This window comes from Corvus brachyrhynchos, unplaced genomic scaffold (assembly GCF_000691975.1).
Source record: "Corvus brachyrhynchos isolate BGI_N302 unplaced genomic scaffold, ASM69197v1 scaffold381, whole genome shotgun sequence".
Taxonomy (NCBI): domain Eukaryota; kingdom Metazoa; phylum Chordata; class Aves; order Passeriformes; family Corvidae; genus Corvus; species Corvus brachyrhynchos.
The window spans coordinates 1,152,913-1,170,685 of record NW_008236219.1 but is presented as its reverse complement, the minus strand read 5'-3'; positions in this window follow the sequence as shown (position 1 = coordinate 1,170,685).

Here is a 17,773-nt window from a genome sequence, read left to right as displayed (position 1 = left end):
AAGGCCGCTACAGAAATGATGGGTATAATTTTTTTACCCTTGTGTCAAGAGGAAAGAGTTTCATACTGAAGGAGAGCCAGGTTGGACATTAGGGAACAGCTTTTCTAATGTTGAAGATAGGAAAAGGTGGGAATAGTGCTAAAACAAGACATCACCCTCTCCATGCAGTACATTTTAAACGGCTTCAAAACTAGGTTAGACAAACATCTGGGACTATAAGCCTGTGACAGCCATGGGGACAGTCTTCCTATTGCAACTCTTCCTCTTGATCTGTGGCTTTCCCTGCTGCAGTCTTACAAGCCCCACATCCTTACATAAATTCTTCATAGATCATCCTTATAAATAACTAACAAGGGTTAAAAAGGGCAGTCGTGTAAAGGTCTTGCCTACAGGCTGTGGTACAGAACGAGAACTTCTGAAACTGTCATTTGTACAAGGGACTGCTCAAATCCTAATGACATCTCATTTAAGCCAACTAATTTCTCCTCAGGCCAGTCAAATTTTGGAGTTACTGAATAACTTATTTGAACTCTCTGTTCTTCAGAGTTTCCTGGAAGAGAAGACAGCTATGTACAAATGGAGAGCAGGACACCGTGCCCTGGTTTCACAGAGGCAGCCCCATGTCACTGAGTGCACTGTCCCTGTTGGTTTTCATCAGGGCATTGGAATGACCCAATTTTCCCCTGCTTTGCTATTATCATCCATTGCTTATAGGAACTGATGATATTTAAAGTCATCCTTCTTTGAAGAATATCAACTGCTAAGATGTCAGGACAGGTAGGGTGAAATTGCTGATAGAGAAAAGCATCCAAAAAACCAGTTTCTGGGCTAAGTGATGCAGGTTTCTGTAGATAGGCTGCTTGGGTCATGTCCATGACATGATGCACAGGGCTCACTGCTGTCCAGGAGAAACAATGAGTGAACAGGCAAAGGGTTTGGGGAGGTGGCAGCCAAAAAAAAGATGTGGTTAACAACAGAGGTTGTCACCATTACATCTTCAGACCTCATCTAATGCAAGGAAAAAACCCTGATACTAACACAGCATAATAAATGCCATATAATCAGATGCTATTACAATCTAGGTCTGCTTGAAATTCAAATGTTTTGGGCAGAAGTTCACTTTATATATGCCTCTAAATAAAGTTAATATGTTCTTTACTTCCCCTTCCCCCTTTCTACTGTATCTTAATGAATAACAGGCTTAATCACTCCAGTATCAAGATAGCCTTTTTTACAGCCATGCAAATGTTGCTTGGTGTATAATTTGTACATGCTTCACTCATCTATTATCATTGTTCTTTCTAAATGAGAAAATGCAAATGTTGCACCAAGGGCCCCATCTTCACAGCTTACCAAATGTAATTCCTGACAGCAACACGAAGTTGTTTAGCATAATTTTCCTGTTAATAAACTGCCAATTACAGTAATTTAGTTCTTAGTTTTCAAAGACCAAAAGGTATATGACCATTTCCAGTACCCTCCCAGTTAATGTCTCAGTTTATTATTTTGGTATGTCTGGGAAAACAGGAAAATGGGGAGGACTCTGTTGTTTAAAGATAATACCAATGCAATTTCCTTTCAAATACTCAGAAGTTTTTCTTATCTGAGAAGCAAAATGTGATTTTGTGTTTATGCACTCCCCCTTGCATGTGCACATTCATAGGTATAAAAATACTAAAACCAGCATCAGAGATATCTGTATTATATATGAATGTGAGTCAGCTTGAAAAACTACCAAATAAAACTTTATAGAAGCTCTTAGAGACACCTGCCAGCAATGAAAAACTTTTTTCTTCTCCCAGTGACTTCTGTTTGTTGTTCAAATGCTTCCAAAACTCAGATGATTACGCAGCACTTTATTAAAGACAGCAGGAAATACTGCAAGAGAGAGGGGGAAAGAATATTTAAGGAAATGTTTATAGTTGCTGGGAAAGATTGAGAAGTATGTTTAGAAGCAATTATGTTTTGAGCAGCTCTTCATATACACTGTTTTCTGTTCAGATCTCTACTTTTCTTATTGAACAGAATTTGCATGAAAACAGAATACTTGTTTCTTAAAGAGCTTGTCTGCTCTTCCTGCTTATTTCCCATCTGCTCCTGACATTGTCATTTTCCTGATACAACAAAACTGTTTCTGAGGCAAGTCAGGCTGATTTTTAATTGAGGAGTAAGCAATATAGAGTATCTTGGGAATTAAAGGTGCTGCTTTCAATTCAAGTATCTCAGTGAGTAAATGCGGGAAACAAATGGGTTTGGTTAAGGGAGAAGTTGAAGGAAATAACTGAGGTGGATGGAGCCTTTCAGTTATCTTGCTTTGGATAATGACTTTTCCCATCCTATTTGGAAGCAGTTCAAGAACTTGTCCTGTGTTTTCTGATCTATTATTTCTTTCAAGAATACATTCACAGACTGAACAAATTTTGCAAATTTTGTCTTGGGTAGTTGCAGCTCAGTTAAAAAAAAAAAAACACCACCAAAAACTCCCCAAAAATCTAAATTCTCAAACCCCAACAAACAAAAAAAGGTAAGAGAGATTTCACCCCACGCTGTGGGATTTGCAATTGTAAGAACCTGGGCTGAGTTTCCTGTTGCCTGCAGCAGGACAGAGGCAGGCAGGAAGTGATTAGACCCCAAATGTAATATTTATTAGACATTCAGGAGTCAGGTTTGGCAAAGAAATTTCCATTATCTGTATAAATACTTGCGCTAAAGTCTGTTCCAGCTTCTCCAAACACCTGGAGTGGGCTATTTCAGAGGACTCAGCATTGTTATTACTGGTCTCTATAATGAAAACGAATTGACTCCTGTGGAAACATGGTTAGATCAATGCTAAGCTGTTCCTTAAATTCCACCTTCCTGCAAGCTGTGTTCAGAGCACAAAAGCACAGGTAAGTACCACCACCATGTGTCATCTGCCCTGTCACCTCTCAGTGCTGGTGAATGCATCACACAAGAACTTCAGCACCTGAACCTAAGCAGCCCCTGTACCTTAAGAGCTACCCCTGCCCACTTATTTTGGTAGCCAGCAGAGCAGTTTCTCACCCAGCTGGCTCAGTGCAACATCAACATAGGTGAGGGGTGTCTTTCATCCAGAGGTGGTGGCTGGATGCAGGGTCCTGCAGAATGTGCACAAGCACTGTGAGTTGGGGTTACTTAGCCTGGAGAAGGGAAAGCTCTGGGGAGACCTTGGAGCCCCTACCAGTACCTGAAGAAGCTATGGGAGAGCAGGAGAGGGACTTTGGGCAAGGGCCTGAAGTGACAGGACAAGGAGGCTTCCCACTGCCAGAGGGCATGGTTAAATTAGATCTTAGGAAGAAATCCTTGACTGTGAGGGTGGTGAGGCCCTGGCACAGGTTGCCCAGAGAAGCTGTGAACTCCCCATCCCTGGAAGTGTTCAAGGCCAGGTTAGGTGTGACTTGGAGTATCCTTGTCTAGTAGAAGGTGTCCCTGCCCATGGCAGGGTGTGGAAGGAGATGAGTTTTAAGGACCCTTCCAAACTAAACTTAAATTTGATGATTAACACCAGGACAGTCTTACGTGTCTACAGCAAGGCATGCTCTTTGCAGAGAAATTGCAAATTTTTTTCTTTGAGGAAAAAAATCCAAGTGAGCTTCTTCGGGGACTTTATTCAAACATGGAGCACATTACTAAGCTGGTTGCATGTCTTTGATGTTGATGCTCGGCCAACTCCTCCCCAGCGCAAAGCCTCAGGCAAGGGCTCCAACAAGAGAGGTTCTTCCAATGCTCTGAAAGCTAAATTGAAACTAAGTTATTGAAGTTATTAAACTTTAAGAAAGTGCAAGTGTATGTGCTAGCTAGGTACTTTTTGATAAGTATATACTATTAATAGCACTTTAAAAATCCCAACTCAAGATCTGCAGTATAGGTATTTTCAAATACTTCTGACTATTATGAGATTAATGGATAAAGGGCAGTTTGAAACTGGTACATTAATTTTAATCACTTATCTCAGTTTGTATTAATGAGAGAAGTGGGCAAATCCTACAGAAAGACATGAGAATATATTTACATTATATACCTTATAGGCATAAGTGGTGATTATGCATTTTGGGTTCAAAAATTCTTGCTAAGCACAGGAAGTAACTGACAATGGAATTTAGCAGATAGGCGCAGCAACACACTGGGCAGGGCAGTGATATCTGTAACTGTGGCAGTGCCACTTCTCTATTAGGTTAAGAAAATTCTGAAATAAACCTGGAGAGTGAAATAATTGTATTTCTTCCCACTGAAGACCTTCCTATGTGGACATTGGACAAATGCTGGGGTATGTTTGCCTGTGTTTTTACCATGAGTGCAATTTTATGAGCATGTTATGGGTTTTTTCACTCACTTGAGTGTTTGATTGGTGCTGAATGACTCAGATCAATCATATCAGTTTTCAACTGCCTTTGGTATAAATTTTATTTGTTTTTTTTAAATTTATAGACTTGAGACTCAGGGCTCTGTGCTATTTCCTTGCTGGCCTTGAAGCTAACAGGTGCTCTTCTTTTCCAGGCTGACCTCTCTTCTTGCTCTCACTGAAGCTCATTGCTCTGGAACTGGTGTCAGGATATTAAATGGAACAAGGAAAGATCTTTGTATGGGAGTGACATCCATGTGAATCTGACCAGGAGCACCACCTCTCTGCCCACCCATGTTAGGTCTGTACTTTATCCACTTGAGGACCAGAACCCCGTGTCTGTCACTGCTAATGATGTGCCTAGTGTAGGGCAGGCTGAGGGCTGCTGCCATCCTGCTGGCTTTGTGCTTCCTCATTAGGCAGCCCCGAGGTGATTTAACATGATGGGGTGGGATGAGCTCTCATCACTAGGAAGCCTACAAATGTTTGTAGTTATAATTAGGAAATGTTCTAACACTCCTATTAGCCTGATTGATGTGAAGTCTTGCTTAGGCAGAAAACTGATTTTTCCCCAAGTGACTGCAATAGAAGATCCCTTTAGTTTGAAACGGAACTTAAAAGGAGTGCAAATTACTGATGATCCCTGTAACCAATGAACAAATTATTAAGTGCATCTTCAGGGGTTTGTAGTGATGGGAGAAACCCCCCAAATGAGGATGTGTGTTATGAGAGGGAGACACTTTTTTATCCTGTAGGCAGGACTACAGCAGTGTCTGGATGGACACGTGCTCCATCCCACACCAGGCTGTGCCACTAGTCCAAAGCAAATCTTGCTGACACTGCCCCATCCATACTCACTATCGAATTTAGGACATATCTATCCTAAAAAGACAAGATCATTCTAAAATTGTGAGCAGAAGCACCACATAAAAAGCTAGGCTGGCTTTATCAGTGCACTGACACAGGTGCATAATTCAGCACCAGGCTGGTGTTTGCGTGGTGTCAAGCTGCCCTTGCCACCTTGGGTCAATACTATTTCCAACACCTCTGTACCACCTTGCATGGCACTATGAAGATGTGCCCTTGCTGACCTAACAGAGGGATAAAGAAATCTGCTCTCTTTTTAGTATAATTCTGGGAGAAAATGGCTGCTTTTCAGAAATAAAATGGTTTCTGTTCAAGGTTTACCCAGTACAAATGCACCAGTGATGCAGCTGTAGCTGTGCTCTGTGGCTCAGCACAATGCAAAGATTCTGACCTAAAGTGCTTGTGTGCCCAAAAGCACTTTTGTTCTTCAGGTGTATTCACTGGTTTAATAAAAGATCGTAGCTCTCCATGCAAACCTTGCTGCCTAAGCCATGAATTAAACTCCTGTGTTCAAAAGGACTTGATATTGACCTTAAAACCCTTGACAACCTGTTAATTTTAGGCAGACTGAGGAAGATGTATAGAACCAGGGTGGATCATGCTTCACTTGTACACAGACAAAAAAAGTTCTGTAGTATAATCAAAGGACAAAAAAGCAGAGGCAATAGAGCTACAATGACAGTTATTGGACACCACTTTGTCTCATGATTATTTATGTATTAGTTGAAGCCACAATAATGTTAAAGTCACCCTCACTAAACATACAACACATTGTATTTTGACAGCAGTTCATAAACATTAATGAATTAAGCTGAAGTAAACACTTCTCTAATATCAACCTTTCCTGAATGGATCTGCAAAGGCAGATTAAAGGCAATGAGGAGCACATTGCAGTTCAAGCACATAAAACCCCTCATCACCAGTTCAGAACTTGAGGGGAATAAAATGTGGACCTTCTGTATGCTGCAGACCCATTAATGAACTATTGGAGGTGACTTTTATGTGCCTTGTAATTTGAACATTACACTAATGTAGGGTAGGAAGGGTCAGGATAAAAATATGGTTCAAAAGGACCTTGCAAAGCTCAATAATTTTGGACTTACAGAGAGAGAGAAAATCCATCCTTAAGTGCTTGGAAAAAAGTAAAGGAAGTTTTACCCAAGTGAATCTTGTATCTCACTGGTTAGTTGTCAAAATCCAGGTGATGCCACCTTCAGAGTGTATATTCATGTAAAAATAACCCAAGGTCTGAGTGAACCAGTGTAGCACAGCAGCAACTGATGTGAGGGATGTGGCAATGGTCAGCAAAGTGTGCCAAAGCAGGGGTTTTTGATTTCTGTAAGGAAGGTATGCAGAACTGTTTGCTGACCATGAGAGTTTTGGCAACAGCTGCTTTTTGGGTGACCCCTGTGGTCAGCAGAAGCAATGTGTTCTTTGCCTGAAGCTGTGGTCCCAATCTGTGCCCTGGGGCTGCTCCCACCCATGGACAGAGATAGGGAGCACCTGGCTGGCTGTAGGAGGGGCAAAGTACTCACAAGCCAACTTTTTAAAGATCCTCCACACAGAAGTGCTACTTGTCTGAGTTTGGACCAAGCAAAACTCAAGTATCTGAAAGTTTTTCTGCTGAACACGCAGGAACTTCTGAAAGCAGATTTAATTCCAAAAAAATACAGACAAAAAACTTTCTTAGCATCTAAATGATCCCTTTGGGAAAGCTGGCCAAGTCAGACAGTAACATTCAGTAAATCCTTGTTATCTGTGCTTGTTTACTAATGAGCCTGAGTATCATATTTAAATCCCTGTAGCTGTGTCTCATATATTGGCTGCTGTGAAAATAAAGTACTTCTATTCAGCATTTGGTGTATATCACAGGCAGCTTGGCTGTGCTCCCGAAATGCCTTTCCTGTTATTAGTGTGTTGGGGGCCTTTGAATGGTCACTGTGATGGATAGGATGGTGGAGGCCGGTGGAGGCCATCAGAGGGCAACATTTCAAACCCAGAACGCTACAGCTATTGGAGGGTAATTGAGATATTGTGTATTTACACAGGTCTGCCTCAGAAATATTCCTTTAGCAAAGGCTACATTTGATTAAGGGCCTTCCTCCTCAGATCAGGGCAAAGTCAAATTCAAAGAGCAAGAGGAAAGAAATAGAAAGGGAAGCTGGAAAAATAAGAAGGGACATTTCCAGTATAGTCCAGCTAATGACTGGGGATATTGTTTGGAAGCAGATGGATGAGACTTCGTTTTGGAGGCAGGATTTTTTAGTGATATGACCCATTTTTTTTTATCAAATTGATCAAGCAACAGTTTGGGTAAAGCTCTCCTTCCTTGATGTGTTTTGCTGCTTTTTCTAGCTGAATTAAGAGAAACAAATTATTATTTGTAGATTTATGTAGGTCTGTGTCCCTGAAAGCTATTAGTAAAATCAACAGGCTCAAAGGTATGCTGAGGTTGCATTTGAGAAGCTGTGCTCGGTCCCTCTATCCTAAACAGGGACTGGGGTTGTCATGAGGGAGGCAAAAGGATTTTAGAGTGAAAACATCCAGCCAGCCTAGGAGATAATTGTACTTTTCACTTCCAACCTCTGGGAATACTCCTAAAGGAGATAGAGGAAACAGCATGGGTGGTTATGAAGAGGCTCGCAGGGAAGGTGTGCTTCTAAGTGAATTGTTGGTTCTGAGAGCACAGGCTGTCTTTGTGTGCAGGAGACTTTATGTCCTGCTGCCTCATTATCTCAATAACTTATTATAGTTTTATGTCTGTGTTGTGCTGCAAATGGACTGCCCATGATCCCCTTTTTATAGACTTAATCTGGTGGGTGATAAATGCCTATGGACTCAGCACAGCATCTTCCTCTTGGTGGTGGGGGTACAGTGTCAGCAATTCCTGGGCAAGCTGAAAACACCCCTCATGTTTGTATTTTAAAATCCCCTCTATTCCAACCTGACTTTAAATAGGTGTTGGTGCTGACATTTCTGTGTAAAATGCAGCAGTGTGTTTACTTCTGGAAAGATCACCACCAGCTGTCCTAGCTGCAGTATTCTGTATGCACACTGTGCCAATCGAATTAACATCCCTTCTGGAACCTGGAAGTTAATGTTGGACAAGATTCTAAAGCTGTTTTTGAAGAGTTTAGTAGCTTAGGTACTTGCTGAGACAGGCTGGGTGAATTCTAGAAACTGCCTTCTCAAACATTCAGTGAAATAACTATTAGGATTTCACATCACCTGTACACACAAGCCAGTTAATTTGTTTTCAATGAACATTTGTACAAGTGAATTATTCACCCATCTGCAATATTTATCTTTAAAATGACTAGACAATTCAGCTCTGTGTGGAGATGTGCCTCCATATGAATTCATAAATCCATGATCACTGGCAGGACATTTTCTGCAGCAGCTGATGATCTATTTATTCTCCCTTTTCTTCCCTCCAAGGGTTAGCCCAGGCCCTCCTGCTTTGACATGAACGGCAAGCAAACAACTTGTGTAATATTTAATACCTCCTAGTTTGAATATAAAGCTCCAACAATGCTCCCCACCACTGCAGCTTGTCAGGTGATCAGCTCTCAGATTACTACAAAGCAGCAATTTTGTACTAATTTTTTTCTCTCACACTGCAGACATAATGAGCAGAAGGGATTATGTGATGAGCTGAAATTACTGAGCTAAGTGAGGAATTGAAAATGCAAATGTAGAGCCTTTGCTACTATTAATGGTCAGCTCTGAGCCTGCTAGCAGAGAGAATACTTTTGGGAGGCGGTGTTTCTTTCTGTTCAGAGATGCTCAGAGGCAAACTCTGGGGCAGCACAAAGAGGACACAGAGGGACATAAAATCACTGGTTTAGATAATCCTACCAATATACTATACTGGGATTGCCCCAGAACTGGGATTGCCCCAGGGCTGGGATTGCCCCAGGGCTGGCACTGCCCCTGGCAGGGAAGGAACTGGAATTGCTCTGTGTTTAGATGGCCAATACTTTTCCAGGAGGAAAAATGGGAAGAGTAGTCCTGGCAGTGGATAGTTGCCTAAAATAAGGATTCAGAAAGTTGTTTCAACAGCTTTACCTTAAGAGAGTCTCAGCTTTAAAGAGCAGTAAGGATCTTATTTAAATGCCTTTTCTGTGTGGTCATTAATAAAGCCATTCTTTGCCAGGAATGATGAACTTGAGGGATTCCATCATATGAGCCTGGAGGTTTGGGGCCTGATCTCAACCAGATCAGTTCCAGACAACTAAGCAGTAATTTCCACAACCTTAGGAAGTAGTCCTGAATATCCATGGTTTTGAAGAGCAAATTTGCCAAAGCGTTTACTTAAGACACGCATTCTGTGGATGTATCAACACTTACTGAAGTGCTGAGGACTGAGTAGTGCACTGAACCATGCTGAGTGAGGGACAGCTTTTATCAGCAGTTAGTAACTCTTACACTGACATTTGTGTCTAATTGCTGACATGCAGCATACAAAGAACTGTACCTGAATTTCTCTCCAAAGAGTCTCTTTCTTCTAATATTTTCTTCATCTCTCTCCTGAAAAAATGAGAAAAGCAGGCTTCTCTGAGGCATTTTTTTCATCAGCAAGGAAAAGTTGGATTTGCCTCAGCTTTAAATTATTCTGAAATGACTCAGATTTTACCTTGAAAGTGGTTTGCTGCATTAAAGAGACTTGTGAAAAAAGCAGCTACAGTTACAGTTATAGTTATAGTTACAGTTACACAGTTATGTAACCTATTTCCACCAATTTTAGGATTTAAGTTCTGCTAATGACTATGTACCCTTTGTTAATGTCTACATGGAAAATAGAGTGTTTTAGACTTGAACTTGAAAGTGAGAACAGTGCAGCTGCAGTTGTAGTTACACAGCAGAAATGATCATACCCACTCTGGCTCTGACTGTTAAGTACCCAAAAAAAAAGCTGGTAGAGAGTAGGTAAGTCATCTCCTGTGACAGGAGAGATTTGCCTAGTAAAGGAAGAGTCTAAATCAAAATTCTCCTGGATCAACTATACACCAGCTTTCTAACCTGTGTAATTTTGTTATCTGAGCTGCTTTCTCTCCTGTGCTCCTGTCCATGCTGCTCTAATTAGAAGGATAACTAACAGAGCAGCGTGACATTGCTAACAGGGACACTGAAGTTTTAGGTGAGCACGCAAATTAGCTTTGAAGTTTCCTGCAGTCCTAAAGATTTTATGGTAATTTTCCATTTCTGCATAGGCATATTTGCATTTAGCAAGGCAGTTTAGCTCTAATCATCTGTCAGGTGTTGCCAATCTGCTGTCAGTTGGGTGGAGCCATTAGCTTAGAGAGTTTTTAATAATACTGTGCCCGTTGTCTTTAATGGGAATCTGGAAACTGGCTCCTGGGGTCTGTTCATGGATATTCTAGAGCAAAAAGACCAAGGCATCAGTCTGACCTAGTGAACCTCCCAGACCAAGTCTGCAAAATGCTGTAAGCAAACCAAGCAGCAGTATCTGACTGCTAATGCCTTGCAAAACATTCCTTACCTCCCACTCTTGTTTTTCCATTTTCCTTTGATCTGATCTGCTCAAACACGAGGCATGGTGTAACCCCTGACTTTACCCACAATTAGAGGCACTTTCCACGTTATTATTAGGTACTTTCCACAGATACCATTTGTATGAACACCTCTTCATTTGGTTACCGCTATTGGAAAAAAAAGAGCAAATCAAGAATAACTTGGGAGCATAAATTCTCTGGATGTCTCCTCCTCTCAGCCAGGTTCTGTTTTCATTACAAAGGCTGGCACAAGGCTCTTACTCCTTTGTTCTCCTGCTGTGTTGAAATGCAGGTTCTATTATAATGGGGCTTTGAGCAACCTGGTCTAATGGAAGGTGTCCCTACCCATGGCAGGGGGGCTGGAACCAGATGAGCTTTAAGGTCCCTTGCAACCCAAACCATTCTAGGATTCTACGAATATCGAGCAATTAAAAACATGGCACCCCTGTGACCTGTCTTTCATTTATTTTTCAAACTGGAGTGGTTTTTAGTGCTATGCAGTGTCCCTCCTCCTTTCAGCTCTCACCTTCAAATTTCACAATGTCACAAATATCACAAATTTCCTTTGCTCTTCCAATCTATCCCCATTATTGATTCAGCCCCATCTCTTGGTCATTTTGCACATTGCCTCATCCAGTGAGCCTTGCTGGAGGTTCATTTTCACAAGGCAGAAGCAGAGCCCGGTGCTCCACTTCTTTACTACATCATAGACGCATAGAACAGTTTGTCTGGAAGGAACCTCAAAGCTCATCTCATTCCAACCCAACTGTGCCCTGAGCAGGAACACCTTCCACTAGACCAGATTGCTCCAAGCCCCATCCAAACTGGCCTTGAACACTTCTAGGAAGGGAGGATCCACAGCTTCTCTGGGCAACCTGTGCCAGGGCCTCAACACCCTCACAGGGAAGAATTTCTTCCTAATATTGAATCTAAACCTACCCCCCTTCACCTTACAGCCATTCTCCCTTCTCCAGTTACTGCATGCCCTTGTACACCTATGTATATCTATGCCTCTGGCTTAGCACCACACGTGCCAGTGGCTCCAGGCATGCCTCATGTGTCCCCCCTGCCCAGCAGCTTCACTTTTACCTCCTCCAGTTCTCTACCTTCACTTCGTTTGAAAGTTCATTCACTCTAACTGGAGCTTCTCATTCTGCCCCATCCCTCTCCAGCCTCACAACGCAAAAGTCTCTTGATCTTTGGGCATAACCTGCACCTCTTCAGAACACAGATAGCCAAGTTGTTTCCTTGTCCCTCTTCCACTGGCCTCCTCTTTGTTGCTGCAGCAGGATGGTGTCTCCTGACCCCTGCTTGTGGCCGTAGTCCTGTGAGTCAAAGGCATGAAATCCTGCCCCACTGCCCAGTGTGTTTTCAGATCATGCAAAAATTCATACCAACTCACAGTTCCTCCTCCTGCAGCCCTAAGTGAACTGTGACCAGGTGCTGTCACAGCCCAGACTTCATTTGTTAGCCAGTTCCTTGTCCAATTGATTATTTCATCAGCCTTGCTGTTTTAACAGCTCTATTGAAGTTCATGTAAATCCTATTTCCAGTCTCACTCTTGCTCCCTCTTGCTGTCCCTTTCTCAGAAATATAAATCAAACATTAATATTGATCAGCATTTAATGTCAGGCACAAAGGAAAATCTGCTTTCATGTGATGTCAGCTATTAATAAAACATTAATGAGGGCAAAGGAGAAGGTTGCAAACATGATGGCCAGCCCATCTTTTCTCCTCCTCAAACACAGGACTGAGGTATCCCTGCCTTAGGCAGGTGTCTGGACTTCCAGCTGCACTGAAATTTGGATTTGACTTTTAAATCCAGATTTGGAAAAGTCAAGGGACTTAACTGAGAGACCTCAGGTGCTTTTATCCTCTGTATACACAGGATGCTTTCTCAAATACCAGTGCTCTGAATTTTAACATCAATCATTCTATCAAAGTTGGACAGGTTAACCACTTCCAAATGCCTTGCCTCATTTAGCCAGACATTTACTCATGTTCTGCTATGTGTTCCCCATGAAAGTACAGTCAGATTTCTAATGGTATAGGCTGGTGCTTAGAAAGCAGGAACTGAGCTCAACTAGTCAAAGGGACTTTGACAGATGAGTGCCCACTGTGGTTCAGATAGACATGGGCTTGCTGGACGTTGCTCATCAGGAAGCTCTCACATATAATTCAAATGTGAAAGTGCCTTCTCGTTATTCCCCTATTAGCTTGAGAATGTGGGGAGGGACAAAATAAGGAATTCAGGTGTGAAGAAAAGAACCAGAAAGTTAAATGCAGTTAAATCTCTTTAGAGGATTTTGAAATAAATCAGATCACTTTGGCCTCCTTATAACCAAAACAAGAGAGATCACCTCTCAGTTCAGAGAGACAAGCAACCTCACTCTCTCACTCTTCCTCACTCTGGGAATCCAGAGATAAAGCTAAGAGAAAATTGAAAGGCAGGAAAAAATGAAAAATCTAAGAGGAATAGGGGACAAGAAGAGCAGAGGACCCAAAGAGAGGACAAAGAACACAATAATGAGAATTGCATCTATAAAATAAAAAGACCTAAGAGTACTCTGCTGTGAAATTAGTTTGTTCTGGATAGACTGTGGAGCAAGTCCACCAGATATATTCAGCTACTCTGGCTACACAAAGGCATTGCTCAATGCACTCCTGGTGCATTGGGTTTGATGCTCTCCTGGGTTACACCTGCCTTTGATGGGGTTTATTCTGGTGTGTGTGAGAGAAGATGTACTCTGAGAGCAATTGTCAACTAATAACAGTATATAAGAAAAATAGGGCTCAAAAGATTATGAGAGCTGTCTCATCTGAAGATCTATCATTATACTTCAAACATCAGATCCTGCTAGGAAAAAAAGCTACTCCTGGCTCTTTTTTTATCATGAACTTTGAAGAAGCTTCAGTGTTTACCAGTATCTGCTGATTGTTTGATCTTCAATTTAAGTGTAGCCCCTGATAGATTTATGAGCTGCTGAAAGAAAGCGAAGAAGAGTTGTATTTCTACTACACTATGGAGTAGCTAGAGACACTGAAGTCCTCTAAATCATTATTGCTTATTAGGGAAACTTCTGTTTTCACCACTGCTGGATGACAGTTCATTTTAATTTTGCTTTCTGAGGATCCTCTCTGTCAATGACCTGCAGTGTGCGTAAGTGGGAATATAAAGCAATTGACATAAAGTCAGTATTAATTCAGGAGTGTGTTGGATTTTTATCTCCATTTCTAACGGGTATTTATCAGTGTGTTATGATCTGGCAGTCTGAGGCAGATGAGCTTCCAAACGCAGGACACTGGGACTTGAAGGGAGGCTGTGAGCCATGGTTTTGGTATGTGCTCAGCTACATATCAAGATTAAATGTCAGTTTTGTGTTCCTAATTTTTATGAACACTGGTCATGGCAGTTATTTCCAACACTTAGAGACACCAGTCTAAGTTTCATAGCTGTTTCACTCAGAAATCTCTCGAGCAACTGCTTGGTTTTAGTTAGTGTTTGAGTAGTGTGGTTTTATTTTTTTTCATTTCAGGTGGAAGTGAAGGTAGAGAAAAATATCGGTTTCATTAGTTGGGTTTTTTGGTCATGTTTTTGAAGTAGGCCTAAAGCAGAGTTTGTCACATGTGAACTTAGAATCAGGACTAGATTTTTCAACCATCATAGCAGAGATATTAGAGGAAATTTTAAAGGAAGATCGAGCAGATGTTCTGGGATTTTATTGAGGTTTCTCCCCACATGTAAGAGGTGAAGTAGAAAAATCCCAGGGATTTGGAAAAGAAAAGCTGATGCCTATGGATCAGTTTGGCACTGAAATCACTGCAGGATACATATGTTCTCTATGCTGAAGGCTAAGTTATGAACAATTTCCTATTTAAAGACAGTAACACTGTGCTTAATGTAGATTTGAAGCAGGTAACACTGGGAGAGCTCTAAGAGGAACCTGTTGTGCAAAGAGCAATGAGCCAAGATGGGTTTAGGCACAACATCTCGGGAGACTGAAGGGAAAAAAAGTTTAAATGCAGATAACAGGCGAAAACCTTCCAATCTTTGGTCAAGCACTAATCTAAACAGCCTTGTCAACAGAGGTCTGAGCTCAGGAGCTTTAGGGTTTATTTTTGGCTTTGCAACTCTTTTTTTTTTTATCTTGAGCACATTGTTTTATTGCTTTCAGCCTCAGTTTCCCGCTCTTGAAAAAAGATTCGTGGTATTATCTCCCTTTACAGCATACTTTGCTACCTGTTTCATAACAGTGTGTCCTAAAAGTTTAGCCCTCTTTGTTGCACCCAGATAATGGTTTTCCAGTAGCTATAACCAATGGGGAAAAAAGGCCTATCATCCAAGGAGGTTGATCATGGAGCATCTCTCTCATAAGTGAAAGGAGAGGGACAAGGTCAAGGCTGCTGTGCATGTCTGCCTCTGCATGCCATGCCTATGAGAGGGATGAAGGAGTTTAGTTGCCAGGGCTGTTAATCTGGCACCTTTAACCAGGTATCTATAAAATGTGGGAAAAATGATGAATCATCAGTCTCAGGTGCTTGGCAACTGCTCTTGTTAGAGAGTGTTTGCAATGGTCCATAACTTTAGTCTTCTAAGAGTAATTCTATTCATCCTCCTGGCTGCCCAGCAGATGAACAAAATTACTGACAGCAGAAATATTCCAAGCCAGAGGATATTAAGCAAGCACACAGATGACTGATGTCTGCTGTTCTCCCAGTGGAGTTATCACTCATGTGATTTAAGTTCACTTCAGTGACATTTCTGCCCTTGAGGATTTCTCTTCTCCTTTGCAGAACTATGTGCACTTTACTTGAAGTTTTGTAAAGAGCCATGGGGAAGGATCTTCCCAGTGCAGGGCTGCACTTCCATCAGTGTCACAGGCATCAGCTGAGCAGGGCTTTTTCAGTGACAGAAAATGTCACAAGTATCCCAATGTCTGAGTTAGTTCTCTGCTGTTCATTTGACCAAGGCTCAGGTCCTCATGTCAGACTGTAGAGTCCTCAGCTGTCTGAGAGTCCACAACTCCATCTCACTCTGAAACAGCAGTTTTTGTCAAAGGGGAGTCAGGCTGACTTCACAGATAAAGGCAGCAGTAGGTACTGGGGAGGATCTTTACCTCTGAAATGGGTTTCCCCTCAAAAATCTTTCTGGCTTTAAGAATGCACTGTCTGGAGTGGCACTTGTGGAGGTTACCCATAACATGGTTGATGAAAACAAAGAAGAGGCAGAGGAACTATTCCTGCTATATCTGCCAAGGCAAGGAATAAACCCATCTTCTTACATCAACGTATGCATCAAAGCCTATAAATAGATAAATAAAGTAAGCTCATACAGTATCAAACTAGAAAAATGTGATGTAACAGCTTCATTATCATATTTATGTCTTCCTAATTGCACTCTGCTGAGATCACTTGCAAGCCTAGGATGTATTTCTGTATAATAGGATCAAGTGTATTTGATCTTAAGCTGTTTTCAACAGAAAGCTGAAATGAAAGGTGAGAATCAGAAAAGAGCATGAAAATCATTGCCTAAAGTTAATACTAAAAGTATTTTCTCTTAAGAAAACTTTCCTCCTGAAAATGTGTGACCCATTTTCTAGAATCCATCTGTATATTTGCAACATGCTGTGGGAGCTGGGACTGAAGACCAAGGATCTCACAGGTTGGATTGGCCATATGCTAAGAAAAGCAGCAACTGTACATGGGGAAGCAACTTGTGACAAAGGGAAAACTATGCCTCCTGCATAAATTATAATATTGACCAAAGTCATATTACTATCTAGACTCAGAGGTCGTCTCCAGTCTTGAAATACTTTTGCCTTCTGTGCTCAATATTGGTTTTAGTCACTGGTGATTTTGAGTGAGAGTTGTCCAAAAAAAATACATAGAATTCCTCATTTGGGAATGATCAACTCTTACAGTAAATAGACAAGGAAAAGGTTCTGATCTTTATCATAACATGATAAAGTGACAGAGTTTAGGAAAGGATTATTTCAAACTTCTTGTCACACTGTGTTTGTCAGAGACTGACAAGCAAGTCTTGATGGCTCCAAGTGCTGCTGATAAGATTGAGGTGTATTAGGAAAGCTGCTTTCTCCTGGGCATGAAATTACTCCAACAGTCGCTAAGGAAATGTGTTCCAGTAATCCATGGGCACTTCACATGTGCTGCAGAGAACTGGTGATTGCTTCAGCAAAAATAGCAGATGCATTAATACTGTGTAAAATCATCAGAAAAAAAATTCTTGCTTTATGCAGCAGTTAGAGAAGTGAATTGATTTAATTAGTCCATGGCAGGGGGGATGGAATTAGATTAGTTATAACCCAAACCCAAACCATTCCAGGATTCTGTGATTTCCTGACTGTTATTGCTGCCCCTTACAGCTTGCTGGGAGGGCTGAGAGGTAGCCCAGGGCTGTGTTTCAAGGGGTGCTGAGGGATGTCTTCCATCTGAACTGTGCAGTCTGTGCTCCCTGTGCACCATCCCAAAGTGCTTCCAGGGTGGCTGGCAAATTTAAAAATGCCTTGGCATAAAACTACTAAGCTTTATCCTCCCCATAAATTTGTCCAAGGACTAGGAGTGTTTTAAGGCACATCAACCTAAAGAAGTTTTAGAGTGCGCTGGAAAAGAGCTTTAGTGCTGCAATTTACAGCCAGGAACATTCACCTGGACAATAAGAATCCTGGTGCATTGAGCTGAAAAATATGCTGCAGTGTATGGTATGGGCTTGTTTGTAATAAACCACTAGCTTGGTACATTTTATTGGTTTTACAGCCATTTATTGTTTTGTTTTCAGAAATACAGTATGTAAGCAAAACAGATAAAATAGTTTATTGCATAGCAATTGTTCAAGAAGGGGAAGACCTATCAGAAGAGGTATCTCTTAAAAAGTATTCAGTGGGTGTCATGGACTAGGGGACAAAATGGAAGAGATGGTTGGAGACCATCACAAGTTCTCCACTGTCTTTAGTTGGGCTGGAGAGAGAGCTTTTCACAATGGACAATTGCCTGTGAACTTTATCAGTGGGAG